At 44.5% G+C, this 23,121-nt stretch overlaps 2 non-coding genes and 1 pseudogene across 2 annotated transcripts; 2 read left to right on the top strand and 1 right to left on the bottom strand.

The window, feature by feature from the left end:
- Positions 1-23,121, top strand: part of LOC137335598 (zinc finger protein 850-like) — a 103,796-nt pseudogene that overhangs the window by 79,533 nt on the left and 1,142 nt on the right.
- Positions 6,113-6,197, top strand: trnak-uuu (transfer RNA lysine (anticodon UUU)). Its single transcript is given in 2 exon segments — positions 6,113-6,149; positions 6,162-6,197. It is a non-coding gene; the product is annotated as a tRNA-Lys (tRNA).
- Positions 13,462-13,534, bottom strand: trnar-acg (transfer RNA arginine (anticodon ACG)). Its single transcript has one exon. It is a non-coding gene; the product is annotated as a tRNA-Arg (tRNA).

Raw genomic sequence — 23,121 nt, 5'->3', positions numbered from 1 at the left:
ATGAATCCTGAGGAAAAAGAAAATAAGGACTCAAACATCAAACTTTCGCACCACTGAAACAGACGGAAAAACCCTCTGTTAAATGCGTAATTCACTGAGCTAAACCTTGAGGCGGCAACAGCCGATATAACAGCTGTCAATGTCAGTTCACTTTTGCAAAATCAACAGTTGAAGCTTGCAGGAGTGAAAATCCAACGAGCCGCTCTTCACTCTTAAACCAGCAACTGTGAAGTTAAGAGAAACGTGCTGGAGAAATTCTCGATTTCAGCGGGGTGACACTGGGCCAGAGTAAAGCTCAGTTAATATGATCGCCGAGTGGCTGGCTGGTGGATTTGGAATTCCTGAGCGAACGAACTGCGCAATTTCCAGATCCGCTTGGAGCACCAATCCCTTCAATTCATCACTTACAGGGACAAATCGATTCTCGGTTTCTTTTCCCTGAGCTTGGAGAGATCTTAAAAATTGAAAGCGACCAATATCAAAACTAACCACGTCACCGACATGCTCACAGATACAAAGTGGCCAAACTCTGCTTCAGTGAGATGAAAGCCCAGAGCGGTTTCAGGGTCGAATGCAATTGTAATCAAAGCTCGTTCAATGAAAGTGCAGGTCATTGAGGTGCCTTTAAAGTCCTGATTGTTTGAACTGAACTTCTTCCGAAAGCGCTTGAGATTCAGGTGGAGTGATTTGGGGACTCCTTTTCCCTCTTTGCAAAAGTTTGAACCGCAGCTCAAGATCCAAAATCTCGGGCTAAATTAGGGTTTCTCCGGGGTATGAACCATCGAATCAATAATTATACCACGACCTTAACGAGCGCAGAAACAAGAACGTGTCACGGACACATTCTCTGAGAGGGCTGTCCGTATGATGAAAAGGCATTTCTGAAGAGACTTGCTGATCAGTTCCATGTTGGCTCCTGAAAAAAACACAGCACTGTGTGCTTCTCAAATTCACTAAACACCGTGAATTACAAAAAAAAGGCACCGCTGGGAGTTGAACCCAGGATCTCCTGTTTATTAAACAGCGCGCGTTAACCAACGAAGCCACGGTGCGAATTCACGGGATTGTTTCCCACCTCCTCATTAATATCTATCAGCTACACGTCACATTCTGTTGGGGGTTCAGACTGTTTTATCTTTGTCCATTTCGCTTGCCAGTTCACCTGTGAATCCCGATACTGCCTGCATTTCAAGCTGTGTTTATCTTTCTGTGTCCATCAGTGCTTTGATACACGAATGAATATGTGTGCTTGTGTTTGTTTGTTACTTTAAATAAAAATTAGTGATGGACAATTCTCGCTCTGACACTGATGAACTAATTAAGCAAATTTCACAGCGAAGTGTTGTTTGTTGTGGTACTGAAACTAAAAAAAATCGTAGAAGGTGCAAAGAGGGAAAACGAGAAAAACTTGTGATTGAAATTAAGGACAACTTTCAAGGTTTTTACACGTATATTAAGAGAAAGAAGGGTGACTAAGAGTAATGTGGGCCCCTTAAAGACATGATGTAGAGATGCCGGTGATGGACAGGGGTTGACAATTGTGAACAATTTTACAACACCAAGTTATAGTCCAGCAATTTTATTTTAAATTCACAAGCTTTCGGAGGCTTCCTCCTTCCTCAGGTGAACGTTGTTCCCTTAAAGACAGTGAACCCTTAAAGACAGAGGGAGGTGATATTGTAATTGAAAATCAGGAAATGGCAGACTTGCTGATACTCACAGAAAGGCATAAGGACAATATACCACAGACAGAGGAAAACTGAAAATAAATCAAGGGTAAGTAAAATAATGGTAACGGAGAAAATAATTAGACGAAAGATAAACAAATCTCCAGGACATGATGTTTACCACCCGAGGGGATTAAAAGGAATAGGTGAGGACATTGTACATGCTTTAGTCATGATCTTTCAAAACTCTCTTGATTCAGGAATTGCTCCACGGATTGAAAAATTTCAAATGTCATTCCATTATATACGAAGGGTGGGAGAGATAACGCAGGAAATTATAGACCTATTAGTCTGACGTCTCTTGTGGGGAAGTTACCAGTATCTGTCATTCGGGAAAGAATAACTGAGCACTTGGATAAACATGAGTTGATCAGAGAAAGCCAGCATGGATTTGTAAAGTTTAAGTCAAGTCTAACGAAACCAGTTGAACCTTTTGAAGATGTAACTAACGTAGTAAATAATGGAGTGTCCATGGGTGTTATGTGTATATTGACTTCCAGAGGCATTCGATAAGGTTTAGCATCAGAGACTGTTAACAGAAATGAGAACATGTGGAATTCAAAGCAACCCATTGACATGGGGAGGGAGTTAGTTAGGAGGTAGGAGACAGCGAGTAGGGTTAATGGGTATGTACACAAATTGACAGGATTTGATTAGTGGTGTCCTCCAGGGATCTGTACCGGCGAATCATCTTTTTATTATATGTATAAATGAGGTACATAAAGGAATAGAGAGCGTTATATCCACGTTTGTCGACGACACCAAGTTAGGTGACACAGTGAGTAGTGTAGATTGGAGCATAAAGTTGTAAAGGGAAATTAACAAATTAGGTGAGTTGATAAAACTGTGGCAGATGGAGCTTACATAGAATTACATAGAATGTACATCACAGAAACAGGCAATTCGGCCCAACCAAACTATGCTGGTGTTAATGCTGCAGACGAGCCTCCTCCAACCTCTCTTCATCTAACCCTATGAGCAAACCCGAATATTCCTTTCTCCTCCATGTGCTTATCGAGCTTCCCCGTAAATGTCTCCATGCTATTTGTCTTTACTACTCCTTGTGGTAGCGAGTTGCACATTCTAACGACTCTCTCGATAAATATGTTTCTCTTGAATGCGATATTTGATTTATTGATGACTATTATATTCATGGCCCTAAGTTTTGACGTCCCCACTCCCAAAAGTACAAACGCCTAATCTACATCTGACCGATCAAACCCTTGAATAATCTTAAAGTCCTATATCAGGTCACCCTCAGCCTTCTATTTTCTATTAAAAAAAAGCCCCAGACTGTTCAAAGTTTCAATATGGGGAAATGTGAGGCCATCCACTTTGGCCCTAAGCAAGATAAACCAGAGTATTTCCGAAATGGTGAGAAGCTAGGAACTGTTGGTGAGCAGTGATATTTTGGGAAATCAAGAAGAGTTGGCAGACAGGTGCAAAAATAATTAAAATGGCGAGTGGAATGTCGGCCTTTATCTCAAGGGAGCAGGAATTCAAACGGGTGGAAGTTATGTTGCAATTATATAAACTCTGTTGAGACCAAATTTAGAGTACGGCATTTAGTTCTGGGCACCAGACCTCAGGGAGGATATATTGGCCTTGCGGGAGGTGCAGCGCAGAAAGACCAGAATGATACCGGGGCTAAAATGGTTACATTATGAGGACAAGTTGCGTGGACAAGGCTTGAATTTCCTTGTGTATTGAAGATTCAGTGGTGATGTAATTCAGGTATTTAAGATGATTAAACGATCCAATGGTGTGTGTATGAGTTGATGCTGAATCGGTCCCCTGCAGTGAAGAGAGGGTCGGCAGGCGCCCAGCAGACACGGCTCGGAACAGGACTCGCTTCTCTCCTGCGGCAGCGGCTGGTTTAGAGAGATCACTCTGTGTGCTGCTGTTATTCCGCCTCCCGCACTCTTGGAGAACCGCGGAGATCGGTCCTCATTTTTCTGTTATGAATCCGGCTCCATCCGTTTCCTTTGGACGGGAGTGCGTCTGATCTCAAGTCAGGCAGAAGCGGGTGCAAATCATACCACAAGCACAGCGGCTCGGGGACTGGCGACTGGTTTTTTTTATTGGGTCTTTTTTAAGGAATAAGCTGTGCAATGTTTGTATAATAATAATAATCAGAATTAAGTTTGATACAATGAAGGTTTCTTCAGTTATTTTCCATTTCCACCCTCACCAGTTTTATACAGTAACAGGTAACAATGTTTCAGGGATGTGATGTGCAGTGTTGGTAGAATTAGTGTCGTTTAACTTGATACATTGAAGAATCTCTTGTCTATCCCAGACTCGTATCTTAGGTTTAGACCCTCACCTAGTTTAAAATCGGTCACTCACTGATATAAATAAACCAGTAACATCCCCGAAACCTCAGCGGGAATGTTTGTTCCAATACTTAGTGACGGTCCCAATTTCTACTGAAATTCTCAATCAGCAAATCCCAGAGGATGTTTCGGGTTTGACAAACTGTGAAACAGATTGTTCTAAAAGCCGGAAAGAGAGAAACGCCGGTGGTTGATATAAAGTGTTAAAAATTATCTCTTTCTGTTTCAGATTCATCTTTGTGTGTTACTGACTGGAGCGACTATAACGGAGCCCAGTGACTGGTTAACGAGTTTAACTGAATCATTGGCCTGTGTTACAGACCGGCTCGTTGGACCTGCTCATTTCGACTCATGTCATTGTCAGCAAACGGGAAATTGCTGAAGTTGAGGCTGGTGAATAAAAGCTCGAAATATCAATCCTCTCCGCAACTGGGGACTGAGTCTTCCGACAAAGAGGGATTTTCACTCGTGCAAGTTCCATCCACGTATTCTGCTCTTCATTTCCCTGATCTGTTTGATGCGCCTTTCCCTTCAATTCACGACTTAAAGGAAAAACTCGATTTTACAGTCGATTTTCGGGTCATATGGTTAGATTTCATAAAATTGAAATCGACCCTTTTCAACCCCAATATCATCACCTGCACGTTTGACAAATACAAAGCGGCTTCAATCGCGGTTTTGCTGCACAACCGGTTCAAAGATACTGTCGGTAATTGGAGGGTCTTTCAAGTCATGACACGAACATCACAGTTCGCACTGCCGTTTTCCCCAAGACGCTTCAGATTCATGGGGAATGATTTCGGTCTGGCGGTTAAATCCGTTCCCTCTTCACAAATCCGTCTTTGAACCTATGTCTTTTAATATTTTTGATAACTGATACCAAATCGGTTTGCCCCGTACTGTACATTACTTTTTAAATATTACAGATAAGCAGAGCACTTGAGCTGTTACAGCTGTGACTTTGACTTTTCTGCCCCTCCTCGAGATCTCCCCGGTAACTGCCACTAACCACAATCTTCTGTCACACTTCTCCATCAGAAAGTTCCGAACCTCAGTTTCCAAGTCAAATAACGCCCATCTCTTCAGTCAACGACAGCCCAGAGAGAGTTTATTAGTTTCATCTCACATTTTCTCCAAATCTTTCTTAAAGTACCATCAAAAATTGTCCTTAAGTTAATAATAATAATATAATTAAAAGTTCTTATCTTCTGGGGTTTTGTTTCAGATTCTACGGCTTTTAAAGTTTACTGCGGATATTGAACGAAGCGCATCTTGATTGGAGGCTTCTGTTTGTCACGAAACGATAATCGAGAGACCGAAAGTTAAACGCTTTTGTGCTCTTGTCGCGCAATCGAACAGTTCGCGAAACGTTTTATGGTGTTCTCGAAATGCTCAGGTTGTGAGTTCGAACCTCACCGATAAAAGTCGAACTTTTCACTTCAAACATTTTGACCGGAGTTCAAGATACAACTGGTCTGTTCCATGTCGCATCTACTTCTTAGTGTTCCCATCTGGGCAGTTGGGTTCCTCTGGCCTACCGTCTTGCAATAGCAGGTGCGAGTTTACTTGTTTTTTGGGGGAGAGGGGCAGCTGATATGACAACGGGGCCGTACGAGATCTTTAAATCAAAAGAACCAAACACACAATTTTTCTTTTCGTTAAGAGGTTATTCATCGGTTGGAAGTTTCGTGTAAGGAAAATTTGGAAGGGAAATTTGCTGCCTGGTGTCAATGTATAACGGAAGAAATTGTTCAGCTCACAGATGTTCATACGGTGAAAGGTCGAGAGGCATTTTCCATCTCCCGTGTGGGACAATTTAGCTTTTGAGCCACTGGGTAAAGTGTTTTTTTAATTGGTGCTCACTAATAACAAGACATTTGGCAGAAAAAAGAATTATAAATCACAAGTTCGGAGTCCATGTTTCGTACGTCATGTTCAACACGTTACTGAGAATTTTATAAATCGGATCTTCACCATGGTTCGACATCTCCGAGGGATAAGTTAGAGTCCTACCATGGATCTGTATAATAGAATCGTTTTGAATGTAGCGCCTGAGTAGCTCAGTCGGTAGAGCATCAGACTTTTAAGGTGGGTAGTGATCTGAGGGTCCAGGGTTCAAGTCCCTGTTCAGGCTATGAATTTTGAAACAGCTGGCTTTACAAAGTTCTGCTTTGCATCGGAGCAACAACTGCGGTTCAAACGATGCCTGCGATGTGTTGTCAAAGCTTCCGTGGCATCTTGTTTCCCAGGGATGGGCAGTAATGCTTTGTCTGAAGCGGAATTTTCTGATTTCCACCAGCAACAAGGACATATTTGCATTGGAGGCAGTTCAGAGAAGGTTCACTGGGTTGATTCCGAGTATGGAAGGGTTGTCTTGTGAGGAAAGACTGAACAGTTGGGTTTATACTCATTGGAATTTAGAAGAATGAGAGGAGATCTTATTGAAACATACAAGATTCTGAGGGAACTCGATAGGGTAGATGCTGAAAGGATGTTACCCCTCATGGAGGAATCTAAAACTATGGGGCATCGTCTCAGAATAAGGGGTCGCCCGTTTAAGACGGAAATGATGAGGAATTTCTTCTCCAAGAGGGTTGTGAATCTTTGGAATTTTTACCTCAAAATGCTGTGGAGGCCGAGTCTTTGAATACATTCAAGGCTGAGTGAGACAAATTTTTTGATCAGTGAGGGAGTTAAAGGATATGGGGAAAGGGCGGGAAAGTGGAGTTGTGGTAAAAATCAGATCAGCCATGATCTCATTAAATGGCGGAGCAGGCTCGAGGGGCCGAATAGCCTAGACCTGCTCCTATCTCGCTTGGTCTAACGTGTGAGTGGAGAGAGCGAGGCCGGACAGACGGCCTGAATGAAGTTGCTGTCGTGGCCTCACACAATCCAGGAGCTGGGGAACATCGAACATCGAAAAACTGATGTGTTTGTTGCCGCGGCTGCAATGTTGTTTATAACTGTAGTTATTAACCGAGGCAGCGCTGCAGGATTATTTAATGATCTTTCACAAATCAACTGAAACCAGTCGCAATGTGCAGCTTTGAGAGGGGCTTCCTGTACCGTCAGGGCAGGAAACGGGAGTGAGGGAGAGATACTGTCGGTATATGTGTAGTGCTTGAGTGTGTGTAGAACTGGGCAGAGGAAGGAAACTCTACCGGTTCTGTGAGGCGTTGTATTTTATTCATATCGAAACACAGAGTGAATTCTTCCTTTTTTATATTTAGTGATTCTGAGTGCACTACTTTTTCCACAATATTTCCGTTTGGTTGTGTATCGGGGACTTTTCGCGGGTTAGCTGAACGTGATGACCACGACACTACGGAAACTCTACCGATGGAGCTGTTATAGGAAAATCGCAGAAGAGAGCTGCCTTCTGCAAATGCTCTCAGTGCGGGAGACGGCTCCGGTTCCCGTTGAGGGAATTAACTTTTACAAAATGATTCACTTTATCAATTACGCAAAACTCATTCGCTCTGTAAAAAAGACGAATGCTTGTTCAAATCGCGATTAATCAACCAGTAACTTCCTGTTTCAGACTGAAGGAAATCCTAACATGTTTTTTTTTTATTCATTCATTCACCAGGCAGAATATTGAAAGCTCAGAGGGGAAGTGAAAAAGGAAATAAGAGGGACAAAGAGAGAGTATGAGAATAGACTGGCGTCCAACATATAAGGGAATTCAAAAGTCTTCTACAGACATGTAAACGTTAAACGGGTAGTATGAGGAGGGGTGTGGCCGATTAGGGACCATAAAGGAGATCTACTCATGGAGGCAGAGGAGATGGCCGAGATCCTAAATGAGGGCAATTAGCGATGGGCAATAAATGGCGGCCTCGCCATCGACGCCCACATCCCATGAACGAATAAAATAAAAGGACTTTGTGCATGTGTTTACCAAGGAAGAAGATACTGCCAGAGACTCACTAAAGGAAGATATAGTTGAATTACTGATGGGCTAAAAAATAATAAAGAAGAGGTATTTGAAATTCCAGCTGCACTTAAATTAGATAATCACCCGGTCCTGGTGAGATGCAACCCAATTTGCTGAGGGAAGTAAGGGTGGAAGTTACGGAGCTTCTGGCCATAATCTTCCAAACATCCATAGATACGGGGGTGGTGCCTGAGAACTGGAGAATTGCAATGTTACACCGTTCTTCAAAAAAGGTTGTAAGGATTAACCCAACAACAATAGGCCAGTCAGTTTGACCTCAGTTGTGGGGAAACTTTTAGAAACGGTAATCCAGGATAGAATTAACAGTCACTTGGACGCGTGTGGATTGATTAGGGAAAGCCGTGTTTAGCTAACCTGATAGAGTTTTTTTGATGACGCAACAGAGAGGGTCGTTGAGGGTAATGCAGTTGATGTGGTGTATATGGACTTTCAAAAGGCGATTGATAAAGTGCCACACGGTAGGCTTATCATTAAGATTGCAGCAAATGGAATAAAGGGGTCAGTCGCAACAGATGCAGAATTGGCTGAGGGACATGAAACAGAGAGTGATGGTGATATTTTTTTGACTGGAGGGAGGTGCACAGTGGTGTTCCCAGCGGTCAGTGCTGGGACCATTGCTTTTCTTGATATAAAGTGATGACTTGGACTTGGGTGTGCAGGGCACAATTTCAAAATTTGGACATGATACAAAACTTGGAAGGGAAATAAACAGTGAGGAGGATGGTCATCGACTTCAAGAGGTTATAGACAGGCTGGTGGCATGGGCCGACAAGTGGCAGATGCAATTTAACGCTAAAAATGCGAAGAGATAAATTTTGCTGGGAAGAACGAGGAGAGGCAATATAAACTAGAGGGCACAACTGTAAAGGGGTACAGGAACAGAGAGATCTGGGGGTTTATGTGCACAAATCGTTGAAGGTGGCAGAGCACGTTGAGAAAATCATTAAAAAAGCATACGGGATCCTGGGCTTTATATAAAGAGGCATAGAGTACAGAAGTATGGAAGTCATGATCACTGGTTCGGCCACAACTGGAGTATTCAGTCCAGTTCTGGGCACCGCACTTTAGGAAAGATGTGAAAGCATTAGAGAGGGTGCAGAAGAGATTTATTAGAATGATTCCAGGAATGAGGGACTTTAGTTACGTGGATAGATTGGAGAAGCTGGGATTGTTCTCCTTGGAACAGAGGCGGTTGCGAGGAGATTTGATAGAGGTATTCAAAATCATGAAGGGTCTGGACAGAGTCGATAGAGAGAAACTGTTCTCATTGGCGGAAGGTTCAAGAACCAGAGGACATAGATTTAAAGTAATTGGCAAAAGAACCAAAGGTGACATGAGGAAAAACTTTTTTACACAGCGAGTTGTTAGGATCAGTAATGCATCGCCCGAGGATGTGATGGAGGCAGAATCAACCATGGCCTTCAAAAGGGAATTGGATAAGGACATGAAAGGAAAAAAATGCTGCGCTACTGGGAAAGGGCGATGGAGTGGGATTACCTGGATTGCTCTTGATAGAGCCGAATGGCCTCCTCCCATGCTGTAACCTTTCGACAATTTGTATATTTTCATGGGATGTGGGCGCTGCTGGCAAGGCCGGCATTTATTGCCCATCCCTAATGGCCCTTGAGAAGTTGGAGTTGAGCCGCCTTCTTGAACCTCTGCAACACGTGTGCTGAATGTTCTCCCACAGTGCTGTTAGGTAGGGAGTTCCAGGATTTTGATCCAGCGACGATGAAGGAACGGCGAGAGATTTCCAAGTCGGGATGGTGTGTGACTTGGAGGGGAACGTGCAGGTGGCCGTGTTACCTAGCGCCTGCTGCCCTTGTCCTTCTAGGTGGTAGAGGTCGCGGGTTTGGGAGGTGCTGTCGAAGAAGCCTTGGCGGGTTGCTGCAGTGCATCCTGTGGATGGTACACACTGCAGACACGGTGCGCCGGTGGTGAAGGGAGTGAATGTTTAGGGTGGTGGCTGGGGTGCCAATCAAGTGGGATGCTTTGTTCGGGATTGTGCCAAGCTGGTTGACTGATGTTGGAGCTGCACTCATCCAGGCAAGTGAAGGGTATTCCATCACACTCCTGACTTGTGCCTTGTAGATGGTGGAAAGGCTTTGGGTACGCACGAGGTGAGTCACTCGCCGCAGAATACTCAGCCTCTGGCCTGCTCTTATAGCACAATATTTATATGGATGGTCCAGTTAAGTTTCTGGTCCATGGTAACCCCCAGGTTGTTAATGGTGGGAGATTCGGCGATGGTAGTGCTGTTGATTGTCAAGAGTATGTGGTTAGACTCTCTCTTGTTGGAGATGGTCATTGCCTGGCACTTGTCTGACGCGAATGCTACTTGCTATTTATCAGCCCAAGCCTGAATGTTGTCCAGATCTTGCTGCACGCGGGCAGCGTCTACAATGTTCTTTCTTGCACGTGCAGTGAAGTGGACCGCAGTTTTCACTTTTAAACCAATGTTAAGAAAAAAATGTGTCCGAGAAAAACTCGATTTCAGTGGGTGACTCTGGGCCAATGGATATTTCGGTTAAAATTTGTAATTGCCGACTGGCGAGAGGGTGGATTTGGAGCTCCTGTGTGGCTGCATTGCGCTCTATCCCGATCTGTTTGGAGCGACATTCCCCTCACCTCATCACTTACGGGGACAGTTCGACTCTAAGTTTCATTTCCCTGGCGTTTGGTGAGATTTCAAAAATTGGATCAGACCGTGCCTAGTCCAACCTCGTCACTTACAGGCAGACAGATACAAAGCGGCGACACTGTGCTTCGGTGATATGAAAGCCGAGTGCGATTTCAGGTTCGAATGCAATGTCGAACAAAACTTATTCAAAGAAAGTGCAGGTCATTGAAGTGCCTTTAAATTCCTGATTGTTTGCACTGAACTTCTTCCCCACGTGCTTGAGATTCACGTGGAGCGATTTGGGCGCTTCTTTTTATTTCCTGCAGAAGTCTCAACTGTAGTTCAAGATCAAAAGTCCTGGGACCACGGTTGTTCACAATTTATTGGTGCTGGGACCAGTGTTGTTCACAATTGATCGGGGCTGGGATCACTGTTCACAATTTATTGGTGCTGGGACCACTGTTGTTCACAATTTATCGGTGCTGGGACCACTGTTGTTCACAATTGATCGGTGCTGGGTTCACTGTTGTTCACAACTAATTAATGTTGGGACCACTGTTGTTCACAATTTATTGGTGCAGGGACCACTGTTGTTCAAAATTTAGTGGTGCTGGGTTCACTGTTGTTCACAATTGGTCGGTGCTGGGATCACCGTTATTCACAAGTTATCGGTGCTGGGACCATTGTTGTTCACAATTGATCGGTGCTTGGATCTCTATTGTTCAAAATTTATCGGTACTGGGGCCGTTGTTGTTCAAAATTTACATTATTGATTTGGACACGGGAATCGGAAGTGCATTTTGAAAATTTACGGACGGCGCCTAATTGGGAGTTCCAGTTAATACAAAGGAAAAATGCGAAAAATACAGGCAATCATTCGTAACCTTACAGCATGGGCGTGTAAATGGAAAATTAATTTAAATATAGCTTAGTGTGAGGTGGTGCATTTTGGTCGGAAGAATAAGTGGGCCACATACGGCTTGGATAATAAGAGTCTAAATGGGATAGAGGAGCAAAGGGATCTAAGGACACAGATACACAAATCACTAAAAGTCGCGACATTGGTTGATATGGCCACGTGAAAACAAACTAAACACTGGGGTTCATTTCTAGAGGGATAGAATTGAAAAGCAAAGAAGTTATATTAAACTCGTAGTGAACCTTGGTTGGACAAAACTTGGAGCACTGGGCAAAGTTCGGGTCTCCATATTATAAGAAGGATATAGGGACATTGGGGAAGGTGGAAAAGATTCACAAGGGTGATACCAGAACTGAGAGGAGAGACTTATCAGGAAAGGACGAACAGGCTACGATTTTTTTCTCTGGAAAAGAGAAGGCCGAGGGGTGACCTGATAGAAGTCTTTAAGATAATGAATGGGTTTGATAGGGTCGACATAGTGAAAATGGTTTCACTTGCCTTGTGGGCGAGTCCAAAACTAGAGGTCATAAGTATGAGATAGTCACTAATAAATCCAATAGGGAATTCAGGATCAAATTCTTTACCCAAAGAGTGGTCGGAATGTGGAGCGTGCTACCACAAGGAGTAGTTGAGGCAAATCACATAGATGCATTTAAGGGGAAGGTGGATAAAATCTTGAAGGGTCCAGTCAGAGTAGCTGCTCCCATTGGCCAAGAACCAGATGACAAAGATTTAAGGTGATTGTAAAAGAATCAAAGGCGATATGAGGAAAAACGCTTTTGTGCCGCGAGTGATTAAGATTTGGAATTCACTGCCTGAGTGAGTGCTGGAGGCAGATTCAATCGTGGCTTTCAAAGGGGAATTGGATAAGTACTTGAAGGGAAAAACATGAAGGGCTACGGGTAAATAACTAAAACTACAGAAACCCGAGATCTTCAGATCTTTAGTCTAACGCCCGCCCAACTGAGTGATTTCCGACTAATGTTAATTGAACTTTGTGTCATTCGTTGGAACAACATATAACCCCGGGTGGAATTGTCACTTCAGGTCATTCCGCACTTGATGTATAAACATCGCACTCATATATACACACCCTCATTTCATATATGAACATCGCACTCATATATACACACCCACAGTTCATATATGAACATCACACTGAGATATACACACCCTCAGTTCATATTTAAACATTGCACTCACATATACACACCCACATTTCATATAAAAACTCGCTCACTCATATATACACACCCATAATTCATATATAAACATCACACTCGGAAAGACACACCCACAATTAATATATAAACATCTCACTCATATATACACACCCACAATTCATATATAGACATCGCACTGATATCTACGCTCCCACAGTTTATAAAGGAACAGCGCACTCCGACTACACACCCAGTTAATATCTACCCAAATTCCTGCTTATAGTTCTCACCAAAGTCTGAACACTGAAAGTTTAACTGTTTTCCAGATACTGTCCGTCCTGCTTTGTATTTTCAGCATCGGATTTCCTGCAGACCGGCAAAGGGAGCGCGATATCGGTCCTGGCGGTGAATGCTGCTTCTGCCGGACGCCTCGATGTTCAGGAGGTGGCGGGGATTGGAAAGCTCTTGTGTCACACGAAGTGTCTGAAAGGCCCGGAAACACATGAAGGCCATCTGCGCGGTGGCGACACCTCGTGCTGCAATGTTAGTGTGTCTGACATCAACCTAAAAGGCGGCTTGTTGGAATCACGTTGTGGTCAAAGTTTTTTTTTTACATAACTGAAACTGAACCATTCAAAATGGAATGTTTGTTTTATTTGCTGCTTCACCATAAACAATATCTAATTCTAATGTTTGACTCATTCATTCCCCAGTGTCACGGGGAAAATTCCATAAAACCGAGCCAGGTAGGAGTCGAACCTACAATCTTCTGATCCGTAGTCAAACGCGTTATCCATTGCGCCACTGGCCCACCTGATAATTAAGACCTTTTATTTCATTTTTCATTCAGAATCAATCCACACATTGCCACAGCGAGCTTATCGGAGCGAGAGATACAAACGGTTTTGGTGAACACAGCGAAATCGACGCGACAAACAGAAAAGTACAAAACGGCCAAAAACTCCAACAGACAGTGGAGGGTATCTGACAGGTATCAGTGAGGGGAGGTCGTGAAGTTGCAGCTTGATTTGGCTCCGTGGCGAAGCTGCTCAAAGTGCCCGTTTGGTCGGGGCCTTTTTTGTCTTAAGTCTCCAATGTGATATTTACCCAATTTGTGAATTCAGCAACAAAATAACAAAGGGCGGTATTTGTATTAATTCCGGAGCCAACAAGGAAAGGATTCCAGAGCTTCAATGCGGAAATGTTCCTTCACTGTGCAGACGGACCTCTCATACAATGTGTCCGAAACACGATTCGAGGATACTGATCCAAAGGCCTGTGTGTACAACCTTCTTCACTTACAACCAGTAGCCCATCGCTATTAAAGGTTGCAAAGCGAAACTCGTTTCAAAGTAGTTTTCGCTGCACAGCTTTTGTAAAATTGGTAGAAACTCATTTTGAACACATCTTGGTATTAATGAGAATATCAGGCACAGGATAGTTTGGGTGGAACCGTCTCTTACAATAAGTACAAAGTGCAATCGATTACAAAGTGAAAAGGCCAATCCAATCTCTCAGTCTCTCTCTCTCTCACTTTCTCGGTGAGTGAATGTAAACCAGCAGAAGAAGCGAAAACAAAGAACTGAGCAGTTTTGTTTGTTTCCTTTTCCTTCGGGCGAGTACAGTTAAAGAGAATGATTTATGTTTCCTGCTGAACAAATAACTGGAATGAGCAATGTATCCGGTTCCCATGGTACCCAGTGAAACAACCACGTTTAGATCTCCCATTTACACTGATACCTTCCTTCCTCACTAATTATAGGAAACTTTTGGGAAGGTTCAATCACATTTCAGAAGTCCAGAAGCGCAAAGAAAGGTAGACACCTCATGGTGACGTCACCCACAGGCGAGAGAGGTTTGCAGGTTTACCTGGAGCTTTAAATGTATAAACTCCTTTCAATGTACAAACTCCCCTCACCAACAGTAATTCAATTCTAACTGATCTGAGACTTTGGTTATTTATGGTGATTATACTTTGTGGAGTTAAACCAGCAGTAAAATCCGTTGTGTGTTGTACACATAGCCGTTCAGTCAACATAAAACATCCGGCCTACCATGTGCAATGCCATACAGGGTATGTTGGGTTACGCACAGTTCTGCCTCCAGCAGTTGTTCTCTCGGTCACACATCCGGCATCACCTCTCGGTCTCACACTTCAGAGTCACTCCTGAATATAAACACATTTCTGTTTCAGACTTTTACCTGGAGGTCAACAAATCACAAGTCAAGAGGGAGGGAACAAACAAATCAAATATTTAACAACGTTAACAGGTAGAAAATGAACCATAAATAACTGAGGAAAAATGAAGCAAACGGATCAAGATGAACAATTAGCAAAAGGTATCAATTAAAGAAAGGAGATGGGGAACCCATCAAATCGCTCCAAATAGTTTTTGAAAAATCCTTTCGGTTTTCATCTTAGTTTCTCCGTTAAGTTGGGGACGGACATCTAGAAATATTTTCCGTAACATCATAAAGACAATTAGAATGCAAATTTCACAAAGTAATGATTAATCTTACTTATACATGAGCATCATGCTCTGTGTTTGAAATCTGGGATTGTTTTACCATTTTTTAAGTTTAGAGGGCAGTTCTGAATGTATGTTCTACATTTAAACGTAAGCAAATAAAATAAATGCGTAATTTGTTTTTAATGACAGGAAGAGTTGCTTTTCTATGTTACATGTCGAGATTTATTTATTTCTGCAACTGTCATTTGCGAAATGAACGAATGTATTGATTCAATTGCCGGTACGGGTAAGGAAATCCCAACTGTATCATTTCCAGGAAACAGTCAAGCAATTAAATTAGTTTATCAAACCCAAAATACCCGCTGGGATTTGCTGATTGAAATTTTCAATGGAAATCGAGATGGTCACTGAGTATTGGAACAAATATACCCGCTGAGATTTCGGGGTTGTTACTGATTTATTTATATCACTGACTATCCCATTTTGAACTCGGTGATGTTACAAATCTAACGACAAGAGTTTGGGTTGGAGAAGGAATAGACTAAAGTAGCAGATTGAATTTCACTGATACCACAAACATTGCACACTGGAGTCCTTAAAAATTGAGACCTATTTCTATGTTAAACTGGAGAGGGTCTAAATAGAAAGTTACAGAAAACGCCATTCAATGCATCAAATTGAATTACACTGATTCCACAAACATTGGACAGCACACCCCGTAAACATTGTACCCACGGACCAGTTGAACCAGGAACACTTCTCACCACGATGGACGTCTCGGCACTATACACCAGTATCCCCCACGATGACGGCATCGCTGCGACAGCATCAATACTCAACACCAACAACAGCCAATCTCCAGACGCCATCCGACAACTCATCCGCTTCATCCTGGATCACAATGTCTTCACCTTCGATAACCAGTTCTTTACCCAAACACACGGAACAGCCATGGGGACCAAATTCGCACCCCAATACGCCAACATTTTCATGCACAAGTTCGAGCAGGACTTCTTCACTGCACAAGACCTCCAACCAACACTATACACCAGATACATCGACGACATTTTCTTTCTATGGACCCACGGCAAGGAATCACTAAAGAGACTACACGATAACATCAACAAGTTCCATCCCACCATCAAGCTCACCATGGACTACTCCTCAGAATCAGTTTCTTTCTTGGACACACGAATCTCCATCAAAGACGGGCACCTCAGCACCTCACTCTACCGCAAGCCCACGGACAACCTCACGATGCTCCACTTTTCCAGCTTCCACCCTAACCACGTCAAAGAGGCCATCCCCTATGGACAGGCCCTGCGAATACACAGGGTCTGCTCAGACGAGGAGGAACGCGATGGACACCTACAGACGCTGAAAGACGCCCTAGTAAGAACGGGATATGACGCTCGACTCATCGATCGACAGTTCCGACGGGCCACAGCAAAAAATCGCATAGACCTCCTCAGGAGACTAACACGGGACGCAACCAACAGAGTACCCTTTGTCGTCCAGTACTTCCCCGGAGCGGAGAAACTACGCCATGTTCTCCGCAGCCTTCAACATGTCATCAATGAGGACAAACACCTCGCTATGGCCATCCCCACACCTCCACTACTCGCCTTTAAACAGCCACCCAACCTCAAACAGACCATCGTTCGCAGCAAACTACCTAGCTTTCAAGAGAACAGCGTCCACGACGCCACACAACCCTGCCACGGTAACCTCTGCAAGACATGCCAGATCATCGACACAGATACCACCATCACACGAGATGACACCACCCACCAGGTGCATGGTTCATACTCCTGTGACTCAGCCAACGTTGTCTACCTCATACGTTGCAGGAAAGGATGCCCCAGAGCATGGTACATTGGCGAGACCATGCAGACGCTGCGACAACGGATGAACGGACACCGCGCAACAATCGCCAAACAGGAGGGTTCCCTCCCAGTCGGGGAACACTTCAGCAGTCATGGACATTCATCCACCGACCTTCGGGTAAGCGTACTCCAAGGCGGCCTTCGAGACACACGACAACGCAAAATCGTCGAGCAGAAATTGATAGCCAAGTTCCGCACCCATGAGGACGGCCTCAACCGGGATCTTGGGTTCATGTCACGCTACACGTTACCCCACCAGCGAACAAATGTTATCTGTTTTTAATATAATGGGTCATTTGCTGGCTCTCTCTGCCTTCCGGATGTTTCTGCCTCTCTCTGTGTTTTTTTTTTTCTCTGTTTTTTTTCCCTGTTTGTTTTTTTGTTGAATGTGTATTCGGAGGTTCTGCAGGTAACACCTCTCTGTCTGAACACGGTGATTGCCTTGGCAACGGGCAGTTGCAGGGGCAGTCTGTAAACACCATGTATTATTGTTCAATATGTTTAAATGCGTAGGCTTCAAGGAGATCTTGAAACATTTGCCTGAGGAAGGAGAAAATCTCCGAAAGCTTGTGAATTTAAAATAAAATTGCTGGACTATAACTTGGTGTTGTAAAATTGTTTACAATTGTCAACCCCAGTCCATCACCGGCATCTCCACATCATGACTACCATCGACACCACAAACTGCCGGCTCACAGTGGAAAGGATATCCAAGAAGATCGCGCATTTAGACACAGACATCAAGTTTTTACAGAGCTGCAAGAAAGCAGACAAGATCCCGAAAGGACTCCAGATCACGAACCCACTCAAGTCCACATACAACTCGGATTACGCTGAGAGACTCTGCCGCAGTACCTCTCGCACACTCCGCAACCATCTCATACACCAACTCTACAGCAGACGCCACAACCTCGAAACCAAGATAGAGTCCATACTCTCAACCTGTACTCAGGACACAGCAGACCAGCTACGTTATACCGCCAAACAGACGAGGCAACGGAACTACGCTGCCTACATGAAAACCAAGAGCAGGAAGCTTGAGAAACTCGGCATCACCACCAGCAACGACCAAGCTTCCCCTGGTACCACGGTTGCAACCACAGGGAAGTCTATTGTCAATTTATCCGACCACACCCTTCAACCAGACGAAATCGAAGTTCTCAGCCGAGGGCTCAATTTCTGCCCCACTACCAAAATGGACCCCACTCGTCTCGCGGCGTACACAGAGGAATTCATCAGGAGAATGAGGCTCCGGGAATTCTACCACAAACCCCAAGATTTCAGCAGCGAACCCAATGAGACAATCGACAATCCGGAACAGCAGACGGAGGGATCCGCCGTACAGCAACCGAAGAGGAAAGAGTCAAACTGCACTCCTCCGGAGGGTCGCTGCCCTCAGCTGGACATGTATGCTCAAGCTGTCAGGAAATGCGTCAATGCCAGATTCATCAGCCGCACTCAGAAGACAGTCCAGAATGTCACCCGAGCACAAAGCAACGCCATCAACGCTCTCAAGGCCAACCGCAACATCGTCATCAAACCAGCGGACAAAGGAGGAGCCATAGTCATACAGAACAGAACAGACTATTGCAAAGAAGCATACCGACAACTGGACAACCAGGAACACTACAGACGGTTACCCGCAGATCCGACCAAAGAACACACCCACCAGCTCAACAAACTGATCAAGACCTTAGATCCAGACCTTCAAAGCATCCTACGCACTCTCATCCCACGTAATCCCCGCGTGGGAGACTTCTACTGCCTCCCAAAGATACACAAAGCCAACACACCCGGACGTCCCATCGTATCAGGCAACGGAACCCTGTGTGAGAACCTCTCTGGATACATCGAGGGCATCCTGAAACCCATCGTACAGGGAACCCCCTGCTTCTGTCGCGACACTACAGACTTCCTACAAAAACTCAGTACCCACGGACCAGTTGAACCAGGAACACTTCTCACCACGATGGACGTCTCGGCACTATACACCAGTATCCCCCACGATGACGGCATCGCTGCGACAGCATCAATACTCAACACCAACAACAGCCAATCTCCGGAAGCCATCCTACAACTCATCCGCTTCATCCTGGATCACAATGTCTTCACCTTCGATAACCAGTTCTTTACCCAAACACACGGAACAGCCATGGGGACCAAATTCGCACCCCAATACGCCAACATTTTCATGCACAAGTTCGAGCAGGACTTCTTCACTGCACAAGACCTCCAACCAACACTATACACCAGATACATCGACGACATTTTCTTTCTATGGACCCACGGCAAGGAATCACTAAAGAGACTACACGATAACATCAACAAGTTCCATCCCACCATCAAGCTCACCATGGACTACTCCTCAGAATCAGTTTCTTTCTTGGACACAGGAATCTCCATCAAAGACGGGCACCTCAGCACCTCACTCTACCGCAAGCCCACGGACAACCTCACGATTCTCCACTTTTCCAGCTTCCACCCTAACCACGTCAAAGCGGCCATCCCCTATGGACAGGCCCTGCGAATACACAGGGTCTGCTCAGACGAGGAGGAACGCGATGGACACCTACAGACGCTGAAAGACGCCCTAGTAAGAACGGGATATGACGCTCGACTCATCGATCGACAGTTCCGACGGGCCACAGCAAAAAATCGCATAGCCCTCCTCAGGAGACTAACACGGGACGCAACCAACAGAGTACCCTTTGTCGTCCAGTACTTCCCCGGAGCGGAGAAACTACGCCATGTTCTCCGCAGCCTTCAACATGTCATCAATGAGGACAAACACCTCGCTATGGCCATCCCCACACCTCCACTACTCGCCTTTAAACAGCCACCCAAACTCAAACAGACCATCGTTCGCAGCAAATTACCCAGCTTTCAGGAGAACAGCGTCCACGACACCACACAACCCTGCCGCGGTAACCTCTGCAAGACATGCCAGATCATCGACACAGATACCACCATCACACGAGAGGACACCACCCACCAGGTACATGGTTCATACTCCTGTGACTCGGCCAACGTTGTCTACCTCATACGTTGCAGGAAAGGATGCCCCACAGCCTGGTACATTGGCGAGACCATGCAGACGCTGTGACAACGGATGAACGGACACCGTGCAACAATCGCCAGACAGGAGGGTTCCCTCCCAGTCGGTGAACACTTCAGCAGTCAAGGACATTCAGCCACCAACCTTCAGGTAAGCGTACTCGAAGGCGGCCTTCAAGACACACGACAACGCAAAATCGTCGAGCAGAAATTGATAGCCAAGTTCCGCACCCATGAGGACGGCCTCAACCGGGATCTTGGGTTCATGTCACGCTACACGTAACCCCACCAGCGAACAAAAGTTATCTGTTTTTAATATAACGGGTCATTTGCTGTCTTTCTCTTCCTTCCGGATGTTTCTATGTTTCTGCCTCTCTCTCTCTGTTTTTTTCTTCTTTTTGGTTGTTTGTATATTCGGTGGCCCTGTAGGTAACACCTCTCTGTCGGAACACTTTGATTGCCTTGGCAACGGGCAGTTGGAAAGACGATCTGTAATCATCAGGTATTGTTCTCTGATTTAGAAATGCGAAATGTCCGAGGATTTCATTTCCACATTCACCTGAGGAAGGAGGACGCCTCCGAAAGCTTGTGATTATGAAATAAAATTGTTGGACTATAACTTGGTGTTGTAAAATTGTTTACAAATTGTCAACCCCAGTCCATAACCGGCATCTCCACATCATTTTTAAACCTGATTGATGTCAAACTCGAGGGGAAAACTGGCCCTTTCTGTTGTGGCTTTAAACAGATGGAACCGTGTGGGTGGAGCAAAGATTTCAACATTTGTTCTAAAATGTATTAATTCAGGACAGACAGCAGGGATTATTGGAGGAAATAACACAGTGTAGGGATAAAATGCAATGGATGTTGTGAAGATGGATTGTTAAAAAGTGTTTGAGAAGATGCCGGACAGGAGGCTTGTTGATAAGATTAAAGCTCACGGTATTAAAGGGAGTGGGTCAGTGTGGATGGGAAGTTGGATAAAGGGCAGAGTCGTGGTTAATGGATGTTTTTCAGACTGTGGGGATGTAAACGGTGGTGTCCCCCAGGGGCAGTGTTGGGACCATTGGTCTTCTCAATACAGAGCAATGACCTGGGCTTAGGTACAAGGGCATAAGATCAACATTTCCTGAGGACACCAAGATAGGGAGCATTAAGAACTGTGAAGAGGAATGTTAGCAACTTAAGTGTGATATAGGAACATTAGGAACAGGAGTAGGCCATTCAGCCCCTCAAGCCTGTTCCACCATTCAGTGAGATGGGTGTCAGTGAGTATGGGGGTTGGTTTGTATCAGACAGGTTAAGATTAATGTCAGTGACTGTGGTGTTTTTTTCAGAATGGAGGTGATTGGTGTCAGTGACTGGGTTCAGGAACAGGAATTCGCCATTTAGCCCCTGAAGCCAACTCCACCATTCAGTTGGATCAGGACTAATCTGTACCACAACTCCATTTACTCGCCTTTGTTCCATATCCCTTGCAACCCTCAAACAACACAAATCTATCAATCTCAATTTTGAAAGTTTCAATCGAGCCCCAGCATCCACAGCCTTTTGGGGAAGTGAGTTTGTAATTTCCACTTTGTTTTGCTCTTAAATGACATAGCTCTAATTTTAAGATTATCAAGAAGGTGGCAGATGGAGTACAATGTGGGGAAATTTGGAAATTATTCACTTTGGTGGGAAGAATAGAAAAGCAGAATATTTTCTAAAAGCTAATATGCAGGTACAGCAAACAATTAGGAAAGCAAATAGTATGTTTGCCTTTATTGTAAGTGCATTGAGGAATAAGAGTAAGGAAGTCTTGCTGCAATTGTATAGGGCTTTGGTGAGACCACACCTGGAGTACTGTGTACAGTTTTGGTCTCCGTACCTGAGGAAGGATATATTTGATTCGAGGGGGTGCAACAAAGGTTCACTGGATTGATTCCTGGGATGAGAGGGTTGTTGTATGAGGAGAGATTGAGTAGAATTGCCCTATATTCTCTGGAGTTTGGAAGAATGAGAGGTGATCTGATTGAAACGTCTAAAATTCTTAGAGGGCTTGACAGGGTCGATGCTGAGAGGCTGTTTCCCCTGGCTGGAAATTCTAGAACTAGGGGGCAAAGTCTCAGGATAAGGGATCAGCCAATTAGGACTGAGATGAGGAAAGATTTCTTCACTCAGACGGTGATGAAACGTTGGAATTCTCTACCTCAGAGTGCTGTGGATGCTCAGTCGTTGAGTATATTCAAGAATGAGATGGAGAGATTTTTGGACACCGAGGGAATCAAGGAATCGGGCAGGAAAGTGGAGTTAAGGTTGAAGATCAGCCATGCACTGACTGTTTGGCAGAGCAGACTCGAGGGGCCGTATGGCCCACTCCTGCTCCTATTTCTTATGCCCTCTTGTTCTGGATTCCTCCTCCAGAAGAAATCATTTCTCTGTAATCTACCTTATTGAATCCCTCTATTATTTTAAACACCTCGATGTGATCACATCTCAATGTTCTGAATTCAATGGAATAAAAACCAAGTTTCAGCAACCCGTCCTCATAATTTAATCCTTTTAACCCCGGCATCATTCTGGTGAATCTGCACTGAACCTTTTCCACGGCCGATTGATCTCTCTCTCGGTTCGGTGCCCAGTTCTCCAGATGGGGTCTGACCAAGGTTCTTTACAACTGAAACATCACTTCTGTATTCCAACCCCACTCAAGATAAAGGTCAACATTAAATTAGACTTGTTGATTATTGTCAAGATTTGTAAGGTATTTGCAAAGGATTCGAGGGGATCTTAGAGTTGGGATTTTTCTTTATTCTGTCCACTCGAGGAGTTTGATAACAGACTTGCTCCTTTGAATTTACTGCTGGATTATTGAGCCGTGATGTGTTTAGTTGTTTGTATTTTGTTAAATACATTTGCAGAGTGGATTTAAATCGAAGACGAGATTTCCAGGCCTGATGCTCTGTTCACACATCGAAGGTGAGAGAGATGCTGTGGGACACACG

Source organism: Heptranchias perlo, chromosome 20 (assembly GCF_035084215.1).
Source record: "Heptranchias perlo isolate sHepPer1 chromosome 20, sHepPer1.hap1, whole genome shotgun sequence".
Lineage (NCBI taxonomy): Eukaryota > Metazoa > Chordata > Chondrichthyes > Hexanchiformes > Hexanchidae > Heptranchias > Heptranchias perlo.
The sequence above is the reverse complement of the archived record's forward strand: the minus strand, read 5'-3'. Positions and strand labels throughout refer to the sequence as shown.